Genomic DNA, 15156 nt, shown 5'->3' on the forward strand with positions numbered 1-15156 from the left:
ACCACCACACACACAGAAAGGCCTGGAACGGGGTCACGGGTGGGGTGTGGATTTTCCAGGCCCAGAAGCATCTCCTCACCTACCTCTCCCTAATTAGGGGTTTGCTACTGTGATTTTCCTCTCCGGGGCCTCTCAGTGCTGGGGGCCTCCCTCCACTGGTCTGGGGAAGTCCACCTCAGCAAACAATCCCACCTAATTATCCACAGAACTGAAATGGGTTAAAAACGTTGGGAGAACCAGGCCCAGGGAGAAAGGCCTTTTTGCATTTTCTTAAAAGCTTAATGTAAATCCAGTGCAAAAAGGAAATAAACATATCTGAGAGTATTGCTTCTTAAACTAAGTTTGACACATTACCACATCATTCAAAAAGCAGAACCAAAACAGACACCCCCCTGCATTTGTTTCCTAAGCATTTCAGTGAATGAAAAGCAATTTTCCTGCTAGGCCTTTTCAGGGAGAAACCGTTGCTCTGGAGCCTCCCTCCAGATGGCCTAATCCCTGGGGACCAGCTTCAGGCCTGGTAAGATCTCTAGGCAGGTTTGGAGGTCAGTTAAAGCCCTATGGACCCACATGGCTGCAGGGTCCCAGAGGAATCCCACAGCTGGACAGCAGTAGCAGATGGGCTGTCCCCTTCTGCCCACGAAGATCAGCGACCCCCACCCGGCAGGGGACAATTGGTGCTCGCTCACCAAGTGATGGCCATTTTTCTCAAATCCAGGCTGAGTTACTCAGGCAAAAAGCATCTCCCTTCCTTCTAGATGCTCTACTTAAAGAGGACACTCAGGCAGCTTGGAGAGTCCACCAGCACCACCTTCATCCTCCAAGGGAAGAACTGAGGAGGAGTCTTCCCACCCAGGGTCCAAGAGGGCATTCCTGAGAGCCTAGCTGGATACTCAGGCCCCTGACTCTGGCCCAGCTCCCAGAGCCTGCCCCACACAGGCTGGAGGGCAGCAGGCTGTGCAGAGGGTGTGCGTTCTGAAGGCTGACAACGGCAGGGGCAAGATGTAGGACGTGCACTTTCCCCGCTGGGCACACCGTTCTGCTGCTCAGAGACTCAGTCGTAAGCGAGGAACCTCAACAGTCAACGCTCTCCCTTGTCCAGAGGAGAGAAGGCTCGGGCTGAGGATAACCCCACCCCTACCCCAGCTCCAGCTTCTGGAAACTCCGGAGCCTCTCACACCCAGGGGCCTCTGGACAGGCCTCCCCCTGCCCAGCTGCTCACCAACTGCTCAGCCCTCTGAGGCCCCAGCCGGCGCTGTGGTGTCAGCGTTTGGGGGCTTCATGAACCAAATTTGTTTTAAAAAGGATGAAAATAGGTTGCCAGCTTTTTATTTTGTCAATTAAGGGTGTTGTCACAAAAACAACCTCTATCTCCCATAATCATTTCATTATAAAAGGATGTTTTAACATCTAAAAAAAATCTTATATTTTTAAAAAATACTTTCAGCTTCATAAAAATTGACCAGGCTGCCCCGTTTTCTCATTTCACCTGAGACCAGGGGCTCTGTTGGGAGCCCTGGAGGCAGCCTGAGTTGGCCCAGCTGAGAGGCCTGGCGGTGCCAGGGTGCCCTGGAGGCCCTGCTAGTTGGGAGACTGATGGCCAGGCCTCTGCTGAAGGTTGCCCGCGCCCCAACGCAGCCCCCAGGTATTTCCTGGAGAGCACCTGGCCTGGGGCCCTGGAGGGTTGGGCAGGGTGCATCCTCCCTCCCCAGCCTGGCATCTCTGGCCTCCAGGGCTGGCACCACCGGCTGGCCAGGGCTGTCCCAGACACGCGGCTGTGCTCCGAGCCAGCTGCCGCACAAAGCTGCATTGTTGGCCTCCGCCTGGCGGGCCAGCACGTGACGGCAGAGGGTGGGCGGCCAGCCGGATGGGTGTGCCCCACCGCCTTCCTTCTGGTCAGGACTCTGCATCCTTGCATCTGACCCCATGCAGCAGGAGCCAGGCCGGGCGGGGTTGAGGGGGACCAGTGGGGCAGAAGAAAACACAGAGTTGTAGTACTCTGGGAGAGGCCTCTTGTCCAGGGTGCTTGAACTGGGCTCCTTCTGGGTCTGCCCAGCACCTAGGCCCCGACTTCACCTGAGCCTCGTCCTTCTGTCTCTTCTCTCCACGAGAGGGCCTCTGACTCCAGCGCTCTCAGAGCCTTGGCCCTGGGGCACAGTGTGGGGCTGTGGGGTGGCCCCGGCTAAGAGTATGCAGTGGGCCAGAGCCAGGGCTGGACCTGCCCAGCCCAGGGCTGCCTTTCCCTTCCCAGCCCACGGGGGCTTCTGATGTAGGGCCTCCATCCTGGGCCACACTCGGCTGAAAGGAGCAAAAGGGAGCCCCTGAACTCAGGGCTCCAGCCACCCAGAGGTTTGCCCCCTGGGAGCACGGCTTTCACACATAAAAGAAAATAGCAAGAATGCTCTGCCTATGTCCACTGACTCCTTCCGTGAGCCCACAGACCTGCTCCAGGCTCTCACAAACTGAAAAAACCCAAAAAGTACCCAGACAAAAAAGCAGAGGGTCTTCCCCAGACCCGGTGTGTGCACATCCACCATTGTATTCCTCTCCTTCCCCAACTCTGGAATGATGGGGGAATGGTTGGTGTACAGGCATGCACCACATAACGACATTTCAGTTGACAGACCACATATATGGTGGTGGACCCCTAAGATTGATACCATATAGCCTAGGTGTGTAGCAGGCTATACCATCTAGGTTTGTGTAAGTACTGTAGGGGAGGAAGAAATTTTCCTCTGCCTTTCTAGGTTCTTCTGGCTGGTCTAAGAATTAAATTGACAAGACAGATTAACAGGAAACAAACAAAAGTTTATTAACATGTATACATGGGAGAAACCCAGGAAAACTGAGTAACTAGCAGAATGGCTGAAGCCCTCACCTTAAATATCATCCTCAGCTAGAGAAAAGAAGATGTTGGAGGTGGGGAGAGTCAGGGACTTCAAAGGGAAGGAAAACAATTCACAGGTAAGTGGAAAGGAGCCAAGGTTTAGAAAACAAGTGTTTAGCCACACAGAAACAGAAGAACACAGAAGGGAGCCCAACAAACAGGCTTTTCTAGGATCCTCCCTGTCTACCACCTAGTTCATGTTATGCTAAGGTGATAGATAGCTCACTTCCTGAGACAGATTATTTTATCTAAATTCTTTTAGGCTGTTAAGGGGGAGGTAAAAAGAAAAATTTCTGAGTCTTTTCTTTCTTACAAACAATCAAGCTTAAATAATCCTTATGTTAAAGAGACACATTTTAGGGTGGCAAAGTTTGTTCCCCTTCAGTATATTCTATGATGTTCACACAATGACAAAATCAGCTAACGATATGTTTCTCAGCATGTATCCCCGTCATTAAGCGATGCATGCTTGTATTACAAGGCATCTTCTACATAACGCAATATTACACCATTTAAAAAATACTTATGAAGACCCCAAATGAATGTGAAAAGAATTCTCCCCCAGCCATTTCCTTAGAAGGCCCCATCTGGGTGAAGGAGCACCATCCTCCTCCTGGCCCTGGCCAGACCCCCAGGTGTCCCTGTAGAGTCCTCCCTCCCCTCGTTCCCTGCATCTGTCTGTCACACGCTATATGGGGGCCAGTGCCACTCTCAGAGCCCTCAAAAGGAGCCTTGTTCCAGAGCCTTCCTCCAGCTGTGCCCCCTCCCCACGGGCAAGGGGTCTGCATGCTTAGGGGACATGCCCACCTAGAGCCTGCGCCCCTTCTAGGCCATGCAGCAGGTACCAGGGACCCGGGATTTCCCTGCCAAACACCCCCACCTGCTTCTTGGGCCTTCTCAGGCCTCTCCAGGGTCTCTTCCCCATGAGTGTGCACAGCTGTGGGCTGAGCAGGAGGTGGGAGCAAAGGGGGCAGGTGGAGCCAGGACCAGGGCTGCTTCCCTGGGCTGACATCAACAAGTCCAGGATGCTACATCTGCACCTGGCCTTCCAGGTGGTAGTGTCTTAAGGAGAGTAGATAGAAGGTATTTCATCAACACTGTGTCTGGCTTGACCCATCACTTTCCCACATTAGGATGTAGAGCAGATCAGCTTTCCTTGGTGCTCTGCCCTGCAGGCCTGAAGGACGCCTCGGCCTGTAGCTTTCAGATCTGTCCCCTCCATCAGCATCGCTGCCTGAGCTGGGGGCAGCGCGCCTCATCCTCTCCTTCCACTTCTGCTAATACAGAGGTCAGACCCTGCTTCTTCCCAGAGACTCTGCATGCTGAAAGAAAAGATCCAGTGGGGAACCTCGGGCCTGCCGTCACCCCTGCACTCCTCCTCGCCCCTTCCCCACGTGCTCAAGGCTTTTAACTTCTCTTGGTAGTCATCACCCCCTGCCTTGCATGCCCCTCCCTCTTTGTCCCCACCACTCCCTTCTCCCCCCCAACCCCCCGGGAAGCACAGTGGCTTGCTTGCCCACTGACCATTCCCCACTTCCTTGCTGTTTGAGACCCACTGATTCAGGTCCCCTTCCTCCCACCAGTGACCTGAGCATCAGTCCTGACACATCATGGCCAGCCATTCTACCTTCACCACCTCATTGGAAAAGGTTTCCTCTCTGATAAAATAGACTCACAGGAAGAAAGAGTCTAGCATGTTCTGCAGAACTTTGCCATGTCAAGATGTCACGTCTTTTACCGGTTGAGGGGGAAGCCACACCCTGAGGACGGCGGAGCCTGGCATATGGTGCCCTTGCCTCACTCTGCACTTCTTGCCGTGAGACGGCTCATCTCCAGCTGCTTCATCCAGCTTGAACCTAGGTCTCTGTCACTTGTAGCTGAACGCACCCTGCACCCAGCCTTGCCCCCTGCAAAGCCTCCTTGGGCCTTCTCGGGATCAGTTCCCCATGTCGCACTCAGCCCCCCACAATGTGTCCCTGAAGGGTGGAGGTCATCTCTTACCCACTGCCATGCCCTGCCCTCCCCAACCCCATGTTCCAGCTGCACGCCAGACGCATCCAATGGTGTACAATAGAGTTTGCTGAAGTAAAGCATTTCTTGTAAAACATCCACAGGTGAACCTGCCTATTTTGTTGTGCAGTATCCTTAAGGCCCATGTGGTGTTAGATTTCTGAACTAGGAAAACATTTCTCTCTCTTGAGATTAATTAGCAGCTTCTATTACAGACTCATAGTCTCTTAGGCACAGTTCTGAAATCTAAATATTTCTGAAAACCAAGACTTTTTCCATAAGTTAGTAGCAAACTCATTTGGTGGCAAAACCTGACCTGGTCAAATAAAGGGATAGTTAAAGTCTCAGAGTGAATATTTACATATTTCACTGCAGAAATATGAAGGCGCTTAATATGGGTTGCTGCCCCGGATCCTGTTAGAGTGTTACTTAATGTACAGTATAGGCACATTATTACTGGTCTAAAATCCAATGTTCTGAATTCAGAAAAACGTTCCCCCCAGGGTTTCTGATAAGGAGTCATGGGACTGTGTTAGACAGCAAGAGCTTCGAAATTGCCTTATTTTTCTTTTTTTTTGCCCTGGCTGCCAAGAAGGTCAAATTTGAATAATCAGACTTATTCACAGCAACTAGCCTTTGCCTAATGCTTCTTAGTACAATTATCCTGTCTTTTTGTAACTTGCCTTTAAAAAATTGTCTGTGCAATATAGCTTTCTTAATTTGTGTCTTTTATTTTAACCTGCTTTACGTTATTATTTTATAAGCAAAATGAGCATAAACATCGCAAATGAGTAAATTCAGAAGATTCTATGGACTAATGGGACAGATGGCCCCAAAGTGTCCCTGTCTGCCATCCTGCCTCCTGGGGGGTAGGGGTGGGGGTTGGGCTGACAGGATTATGGATTGATTCTCTCTGTGCCTCATGAACACCCAGGGAAAACGAGAGACACGCCTCTGCCATTCCTGACGACCCCCCTTCCTCAATGGCATCTCAGTCAATTCATCCACTCTTGATGTACTTCCAGCCACCACCAGGATACAAGAAAAGGCCACTCAGGTCAGGGCAGCAGATTGCTTGCTTGCCGATTTGCATTGTTGACAAGCTTCTCACTAATTCTTCCATCAGAAGAAACCTGCTAGGGAACCTCAAAAATAACGTTTGCACGAGTCATACATTAGGAGTCGATTTTCATATAAAACCATTTGTGTGAATATACAGACAATAGAGCACACGTGCTTATTCACTACGTTAATAAGGGTGACAATTGCTAAATGGTGGGGATTAGGGGTGATTCTTTTCTTTTTTTCTTGACGCCATTATATTCTAAATTTTCAATGATGAGTATTATTTTTGTAATAACAATGAGGAATACAAGTTTGTTTTTAATCCCTTTTGCAAATACTATTACAGAGCAGTTTCTTAGGGCCTGGCCCCCTTTTTCCATCAAAAGATTCACTGGATCTTCATAAGACACTTTCACGCAGATGTGTCAGAAATTTATCTTAAAATGCAATCCAACCGTGCAAAATTTACTCCAGCTAAATTTCTGAAGCTGTCTCCTTTATCAGGCAACGTTTAAAAGAATTGTTTAGAGCTTTGATACATGACGTCTAAGTAGTCAGATAATTCAATAATTCTAATGGAAATAAGCAGACTTTCACTTCTAGATATGACAGAGTAATTGGCAGCAGATTAGCCCTCCTGCTGTAAACAAGTCAACAACTGGAAAAAAACATATGAAATGATGGTTTGCAGACACTGGACAACAGACAGCATGGGAATGTGATCCCTCAGAGAGGCTAAACAAATAACATGGGACCTGTAATCTACCTGGGCTCTTGATGGCAGGCATTTACTGTATCCTAGTGCAGAGAGGGGACCCCAGCACAGAGAGGGGACCCCAGTGCAGAGAGGGGACCCCAGCAGAGAACAGCAGTCTCATTGAGCTGAGACAAAGACTGGAATTTGGGGAGACTGGGGAAGCTGGAATTTGTGAGGTAGAGAACTGAATAGGAGGGATCCAGGCAGAAAAGTGGTTCAGAAATCTGCACAGGGTCCCTTTAAGTCTTTGGATGAACACTAATGTGTACTCACATAAGATGAGATGGGGCTGGACAAAGAACAAGTACAGGTTGCTGTGGGTATTACAGTTCCTAGAGCTCACACAGGGATGGGAGGCAATCCAGTTCTGACCAACCAGAGTGAGGAGTCCTCACTGAACCTTGAATTAATTCAATGGAGACTCCAGAGAGGCCACATCTTAAGAATAGGGATGAAATGACCCTAGAAAAAGGCTTAACAAAGTTTAACAACAAGTCTGGAGAGGTTCAAGTTGATGCACAAAAGAATTAAGCGCTTGTCAGAACAAAATGCAATGCTCTGTAAGGGAAGACAACAAAATCCAGACATTCGGCAAAGTAATATTCTCAAGTCCAGCATTCAATAAAAATTTACAGACATGCAAAAAGGTGGGGAAATATAACCCATAACCAAAAGAAAAATGAGTCAATAGTAACAGAATAAGAAATGACAGAGATGATTGAATTGGCTGTCAGTGATTTTAAAACAACTATTATAAATATATTCAAGGATTTAAAGAAAAATGAAAACATGAGGGGAGACATTGAAACCATAAAAAATATAAAAACAAATGGAAACCCTAGACCTGGAAAAATACAATATCTGAAATGGAGAAGTCACTGGATAGAGGTTCCTGATCTGAGCCAGATGGAATAAGCACATTTCACCCTGTGTCTCCACTGACATGCTTCCTGGACAGAATGCATGGAGCAGCTATCTGGGGTCTCTGAAAAGGAACTGGTAGGCAGATGCGGGGATGAGGGCAGAATTTGAAGTGCCACAGTGTTGGTGGTAGGTTGCCCATTTATTTTTCCTCCGTTATTGCCTAGCCTGGACTGAAAGGCATCCCGAACCCTGGAAGGACACCATGGATGTAGACAAAAAGAGCTCCAAGAGAAGCCCTCTCTTGCTGGTCTGAGGAGTGGGAAAGGCGACTCCTAAGGTTCAGAGAAGTGAGGAGAATACCCTGGTCATTTTCCTGTTCTCTCTCTCCCCACCCCCAAGCAACCCCACAGCAGTGATGGTGGCAGTGGTGACAACAATGGCAGTGGCTGTTGAGAGGGTGCCTACAGCTCTAATGGAGAGGAGACTTCATCTCTGACCAGAAGAGCTGTGATATCAAGAGTGCAGGACAAAGTCTCATTGCTTTTTCTCTCCCTGTGCCCTCCCATGCATTGGTCCTGGATGCTCTTGTAGTTATGGGAAGTGTGCAGCAGAGGGGGAATCTAAAGCCCTGGCTTTCTGGCCACTGGATGGGGAAGAGAGGCTCCAAGGGGCTGGAAAGAGTGGAGAGGAAGGAGCTCAAGAGAGTAATCCCAAAGAGTTATGTATGAATTTCTGGATTCACCTCTGAGGTGCGTATGCATGGATCTGTCCCTAAACAGCACACCACAGGCTTGAGAATTGAGCTAAAAGGTAGACCGCCACCCAGGTCCTAGACAGGCTTATGTAGGATGCATAGGCAGAGCAAATCCAAACAGAATTGCAAAGCCTTTGAATGCTGAATTGACTTTGGAACCACAGCTCACAGAAGGTGGGTCAGAACTTGCAGTCTGAACCTAACCTGGTCATTGGTCTGCTAAAACAAAAATATCAACATTCTCTTAAGGATTTAAACAAAACACAGAGTCTCATAACATAATATTCAAAATGTCCAGGATACAATGCAAAATGCCTTGTATTTGAAGAACCAAAAAAATCTCAACCTGCAAGGAAAAAGACAGTCAAAAGACACCAACCCTGAAATGACACAGATGTTGGAATTATCAAAGACTTGAAGTGGCTATGATAACCATGCATTAATAAGTAAGGGGAAAATCCCTGGAGATGAAAGGGAAGATAGAAAATTTCGGCAAAGAAATAGAAAATATAAACAAGAACCAAATGAAAATTTTAGAACTGAAAGCTACAATAAATGAAATTAAAAATTCACTGGGTGGGCTCAATATCAGAACGTAGAACAGAGGAATGAGTCAGTAAACATGAAGATAGAGTGATAGAAATAACCTGATCTGAACAATGGACAGAAAAATTAATGAGCAGAGCATCAAGATTCTGTGGGATAATACTAAAAGATCTAACATTTGTACCATTGGAGTCCCAGAAGAAGAGAAAGACTGTGGTGCCGAAATAATATTTGAAGAAATACTGGCTGAAAAATTCCCAAATTTGGTATAAGATATAAACATACAGATTCAAGAAGCTCAGTGAACCCCAAGCAGATAAACTCAACCAAACTCATGACCAAAACATCATAATCAAACTACTAAATATAGACAAATAAAAAATCTTGAAAGCAGCCAGAGAAAAATGACACATTACATAGGGGCAAGAATTTGAATGACAGTGGATTTCTCATCAGAAACCAGAAAGGATAGAAGGATGTAGCACAGCATTTTTACAGTACTGAAAGGAAACACTGTTCACCCAGAATTCTATATCCAGTGAAAATATTCTTCAAGAATGAAGGTGAAATAAAGACATTGTAAGATAAAGAAAAACTAAGAAAATTGGTTGCCAGTAGACCTGCTCTAAAAAAAAGTTCTAAAAGAAGGTTTTTAGATGGGAGGGAAATGATGCCAGGGGAAACAAGGAAGATCAGGAATTAAGGAAGAACAACAGAAGTGGCAAATATCTGAATAAATATAACAGACTACTTTTATCTCCTTAAATTCTTTAAAATATGTATGACCACTAAATGTACCAAGTGTAACATTGTCTAATGGGATTTTCAGTGTATGTAGATGTAATACATATGACAATTACAGCATAAAGAGAGGAGGGTAAAGAGACCTACATGATGATATGGTTTTTAAATTCCACTTGAAGTGGTAAAATATTAATTCTATGTAGATTTTGAAAAGTTAAGAATGTGTATTGTAATACATAGTACAACCACTTAAAAAAAAAAGTCCAAAGACATAGAGTAATAAAATCAAGAATTAAGTTAAAATGAAATACTAAATATTTTCAAATAATACAAATTAAAGGAGAAGTACCAGAACAAAAACAAAGGGAACTAACAGAAAATAAATAATAAAATGGTAGACCTAAATCCAAACTTATCAAAAATTTAATTATATGTAAATGGTCTAAACACACAAATTAAAAGAGAGAGATTATCAGAATGGAATAAAAAAACAAGAACAAATTATACACTGTATATAAGAAACCCACTTTAAATATGATGATCTAGATAGGATAAAAGTAAAAGGATGCAAAGTGATATACCATGCAAACACTAATTAAACAAACTGGAGTGGATATATAAATATCAGAAAAAGTAGACATCACAGCAATGATAAAAGGTCAATTCACCAAGAAGACATAAGAGTCCTGACTGTGTATGCATCTAACAAGAAAGCTTCAAATAAATGAAGCAAAAATTGGTTGAAACTGAAGGAAGAAATGGACGCACACAATTATAATTTGAGACCTCATCACTCTTCTCTCAGTAATCAATAGAACAAGTAGACAGAAAATTGGTAAGAGTTTAGAACTGTACACCATCATCTACCAAAGGGATCTAAATGACGTTTACAGCATACTCCATCCAAGAATATCAGAACACAAATTCTTTTTTCTCAAGTGCATGTGGAACATTCACCAAGATAGACCATATTTTGTGTCATAAGACAACTTCAATAAATTTGAAATAATTTAAATAATTCAAAGGATGTTCTCTGACTATAATGAAGTTAAACTAAACATCAATAACTGAAATGTAACTGAAAAATCAACAAAAAATTGTAACACTTCTAAATAATCCTTTGTACAAGAAGTCTCAAGGAAAATTAGAAAATATTTATAACTACAGTCGCGAGTCTTTTAACGATGGGAATACATTCTGAGAAATGCATCGTTAGGCGACTTCATCATTGTGTGAACATCACAGAGTGTACTTACACAAACCTAGAAGGTATAGTCTACTACACACCTAGGCTATGTGGGATAACCTATTGCTCCTAGGCTACAAACCTGTACAGCATGTTACTATATTGAATATTGTAGGCAATTGTGACACAATGGTATGTATTTGAGTGTCTAAACATATCTAGACATAGAAAAGGTGCAATAAAAACATGGTATAAAAGATTAAAAAATGGTACACCTGTGTAGGGCACTTACCATGAACAGATCTTGCAGGACTTGTAGTTGCTCTAGGTGAGTCAGTGAGTGAGCAGTGAGTGAATGTGAAGGCCTAGGACATTACTATACACTACTGTAGACTTTATAAACACTGTACACTTAGGCTACACTAAATTTACAAAAAATATTTTTCTTTCTTAATAATAAATTAACCTTAGCTTACTATAACTTTTTTACTTTATAAACATTTTTTAACTTTTTGACTCTTTTGTAATAATACTTAGCTTAAAACACAAACACATAGTACAGCTGTACAAAAATATTTTCTTTCTTTATATCCTAACTCTATAAACTTCTTTCCTATTTTTAAATTTTTTTTTACTTTTTAAACTTTTAAAAAAAAAACTAAGACAAACACACACATTAGCCTAGGCCTACGTAGAGTCAGGATCATCATATTATTGTCTTCCACCTCCACATCTTGTCCCACTGGAAGGTCTTTGGGGACAATAACATGCATGTAGCTACCATCTCCTATGATAACAATGCCTTATTCTGGAATACCTCCTTAAAGACCTGCCTGAGGCTCTTCTTGAAGAGACGTCACTCTTTTCAGAAATATGTCCATGGTGATTTGCTTGGTTTATTTCTTTTTTACGTCATAGATTTGCTTGTAAGCAGATAAGACACCATGAACAATCCTTGCTATTAATGAAAACCTTCTGGTGTTGGGGTTCATATTTTCAAACTTTTTAAGGACCGTGTTGAAGTCTGCAAAAGCTTCTGCTAAACCCTTCACTGTGAATTTTCTTGGAGGTTCTTCTTCTTTTTCTTCTCCTGCAGTTTTCTTTTCTCTTGCCTCTTCTTCAACTATGTGTTCCTATTCCAGATCCAACAACTCTTCATTAGTCAGTTCCTCGGGCATAACCTCTAGGAGCTCCTCAACATCATCCTCGTCCATGCTCAGGTTAAAGATTGCCATCTCAACCACAGCCATGTTGATTTTTGCAAATCTCCTCATCCTTGGCAAATCCTTTGAAGCCGTGGATGATCTTCTTGAATGTCTTCTTCCGGATACCATTCATACACTCCTTGGTGATATTGTCCCAAGCCTGAGCAAGGTTCTTGATGCAGTTATAAATGTTGTAATCCTTCCAGAGTTGCATCAGTGTCTTCCTCAGTTGTAGCAATAGCTTGGGCAAAAGTCCTCCTCAGGTAGTAGGCCTTAAAAGCAGCTATAACTCCTTATCCATTGGTTGGATCAAGGAGGTGATATTTGGAGGGAGAAACGTTGCTTTGATATTGGAATAAATATCACCAGTAAAAGGAGCATGTCTGGAAGCATTATCAACAATAAGCAAAATCTTGAAATGTATGTTATTCTCCAAACAGTACTTCTCCATTTTGCTGGCATAACAATTCAGGAGGTCACCTTGGAAGAGGAGCTGGATCATCCATGACTTCCTATTGCTTGTGTAGTATACTGGCAGTGTGTGCTTATTGATATACTTAAAGGCTCTGGGGTTCTCAATGTGCCAGATCACAAAGAGTTTCAAATTGTAGCCTGCAACATTGTCCCCAAGCAAGACTGTTATCCTATCCTTAAAAGCCTTGAAATCTGGCATTGACTTGGCCTCCTTAAGGACGAATGTTCTTTCAGGCATCTGTTTCCAGAACAGGGCGCTTTCATTCATATTGAATATTTGTTCTGGCAAGTAATTTTCCTCCACAATCAGCTTGTCTAGAGTTTCCAAAAGTTCTTCAACTGACTTCATATCAGCATTGCAGACTTGCCACTCACTTTTACATTTTGTAATGAATAAATTCAACATCGTAGTTGAGTCCAGCCTTTTCTTTCAACATTGCAAACAAACTTTTTGCTTTGGCCATGAATGTTATGGTGCTGAGAGGGATACGCTTCTGTATCTGGTCTTCAATCCAGGTCATTAGAGGTTTCTCCATGTCTGATATGAGCCCTTCTCAAATTTTTATTAGTCTTCTTGCCTTCAATGAAGCAGATCCTTTAACGGCTTCCATCACTTTGTTGTTCTTTAAGATCGTAGCTATGGTAGAATGGGACATGCCTGACTGGCGAGCAATAACCATCACTGATTTTCCACCTTTGTAGTCCTTAATCACTCTTAATTTCATTTCCAGGTTAATCACTTGATGTGGCCTCTTACTGGCAACATTAGCGGTGGATTTTGTACACTTAGAGGCCATGATGAAAAAGACAACATGAAACTAAATCAAGCACACTAGAAAATGATGCAATCAACAGATGCAGTAGACATGAGACATGTGAGGCCACTGCCAGTGTAACACGGCATACTGTTTTACAGTAAACTGTTTTTTAATAAGTAAAAAAGGTATACTCAAAAGAACAATAAAAAATATGGCATAGTAAGTACATAAACAAGTAACATAGTCATTAATTATCATTATAAGTATTTTGTACTGTCCATAATTGTATGTGCTATACTTTTATATGAATGGCAGTGCAGTAGATTTGTTTACACCAACATCACCATAAACACGTGAGTAATGAATTGTGCTACGATGTTACAATGGCTATAGGGTCACTAGGGGTTAGGAATTCTTCAGCTCTATTATAATCTTTTGGGACCAACATCATATACGTGGTCCATTGTTCACCAAAATGTCATTATGTGGTGCATGACTGTAAATGAAATTGAAAATAAAATATATCCAAATTTGGGGGCTACACTAAAGCATTGGTTAGAGGAAATCTTTTAGCACTTAATGCTGTTATTAGAAAAGAAGAAAGATTCACGTAAAAAATCTAAGCTCAATAAAGTAGACAAAGGAGAGAAAAATACACCAAAAGCAAGCAGAAGGAAATAAATAAGAGGAGAAATCAATAAAACTGAAAACAAAAATAATAGAGAAAATCAATGAACAAAATGATGGTTCTTTGAAAAGGTCAATAAAATTAGTAAGCCTCTAGCTAGACTGACAAAAAAAAAAAAGACAGAAAGTACAAATAACCTATATCAGTATTTAGGAGGGGATATCACTACATACCCCACAGACATTAAATGGATAATAAGAGAATTCTGTGAACAATTCTAGTCACATAAATTTGATAACTTAGATGAAATGAACGAACTCTTTGAAAGCTACAAACTATCAAAAACCACCCAAGAAGAAACAGACTACCAGAATAGTTCTATGTCATTTGAAGAAATTGAATTTGCACTTAAAAATTTTTTGGAAAAGAAATCTTCAGATCCTGAAGCTTTCATTGATGACTTCTATTAAACATTTTCTGAAGAAATAACACCAATTCTACACAATCTCTTATTTAAAAAATAATAAAATAGGAGAAAACACTTCTTGACTCAATTTATGAGGCCAGTATTACCCTGACACTAAAACCAGACAACAGTACAGGAGCTATAGACCAATATTCCTCACAAACATATACACAAATAATCTCAACAAAATATTAACAAATATAATCCAGTAATATATTTTTAAAATTACATCATGCCTAAGAGGAGTTTATCCCAGGAGTGCAAGGCTGGTTCAATATTTGAAAATCAATCAATATAATTTACCGTATTAATATACTAAAGAAGAAAAACTCTATGATCACATCAACTGATGGAAAAAATAATGAAAAATTTCAAACATCCATTTATGATTAAAAAAAAACTTCCACTAACTAGGAATAGAAAAGAACTTCCTTAATTTCATAAAAGGCATCTATCAAAAACCTACACTAACGTCACACTTAATGGTAAAAGACTGCGTTCATACCCCTAAGATCAGGAACAAGGCAAATATATCTGCTCTCACCACTCCTATTCCACATTGTACTGGAAGTACTGGCCAGTGCAATTAGGCAAGAAAAAGAAATAAAAGCGTACAGATTTTATAAGAAGAAATAAAACTGTCCCTATTTACAGATAGCATGTTTGTCTATGTGGAAAATTCTCATGAATCTACAGAAGAGATCTAGAATTAATAAATTAGTTTTGCAGGGTTTCAGGATAAAAGATTAACGTGTAAAAATCAATTGTATCTATATACTAGGAATGAACAATTAAAAACCAATATTAAAAAA

The sequence above is a fragment of the Ceratotherium simum genome, chromosome 3 (genome assembly GCF_057802395.1).
Source record: "Ceratotherium simum simum isolate JZ-2026a chromosome 3, ASM5780239v1, whole genome shotgun sequence".
Classification (NCBI taxonomy): domain Eukaryota; kingdom Metazoa; phylum Chordata; class Mammalia; order Perissodactyla; family Rhinocerotidae; genus Ceratotherium; species Ceratotherium simum.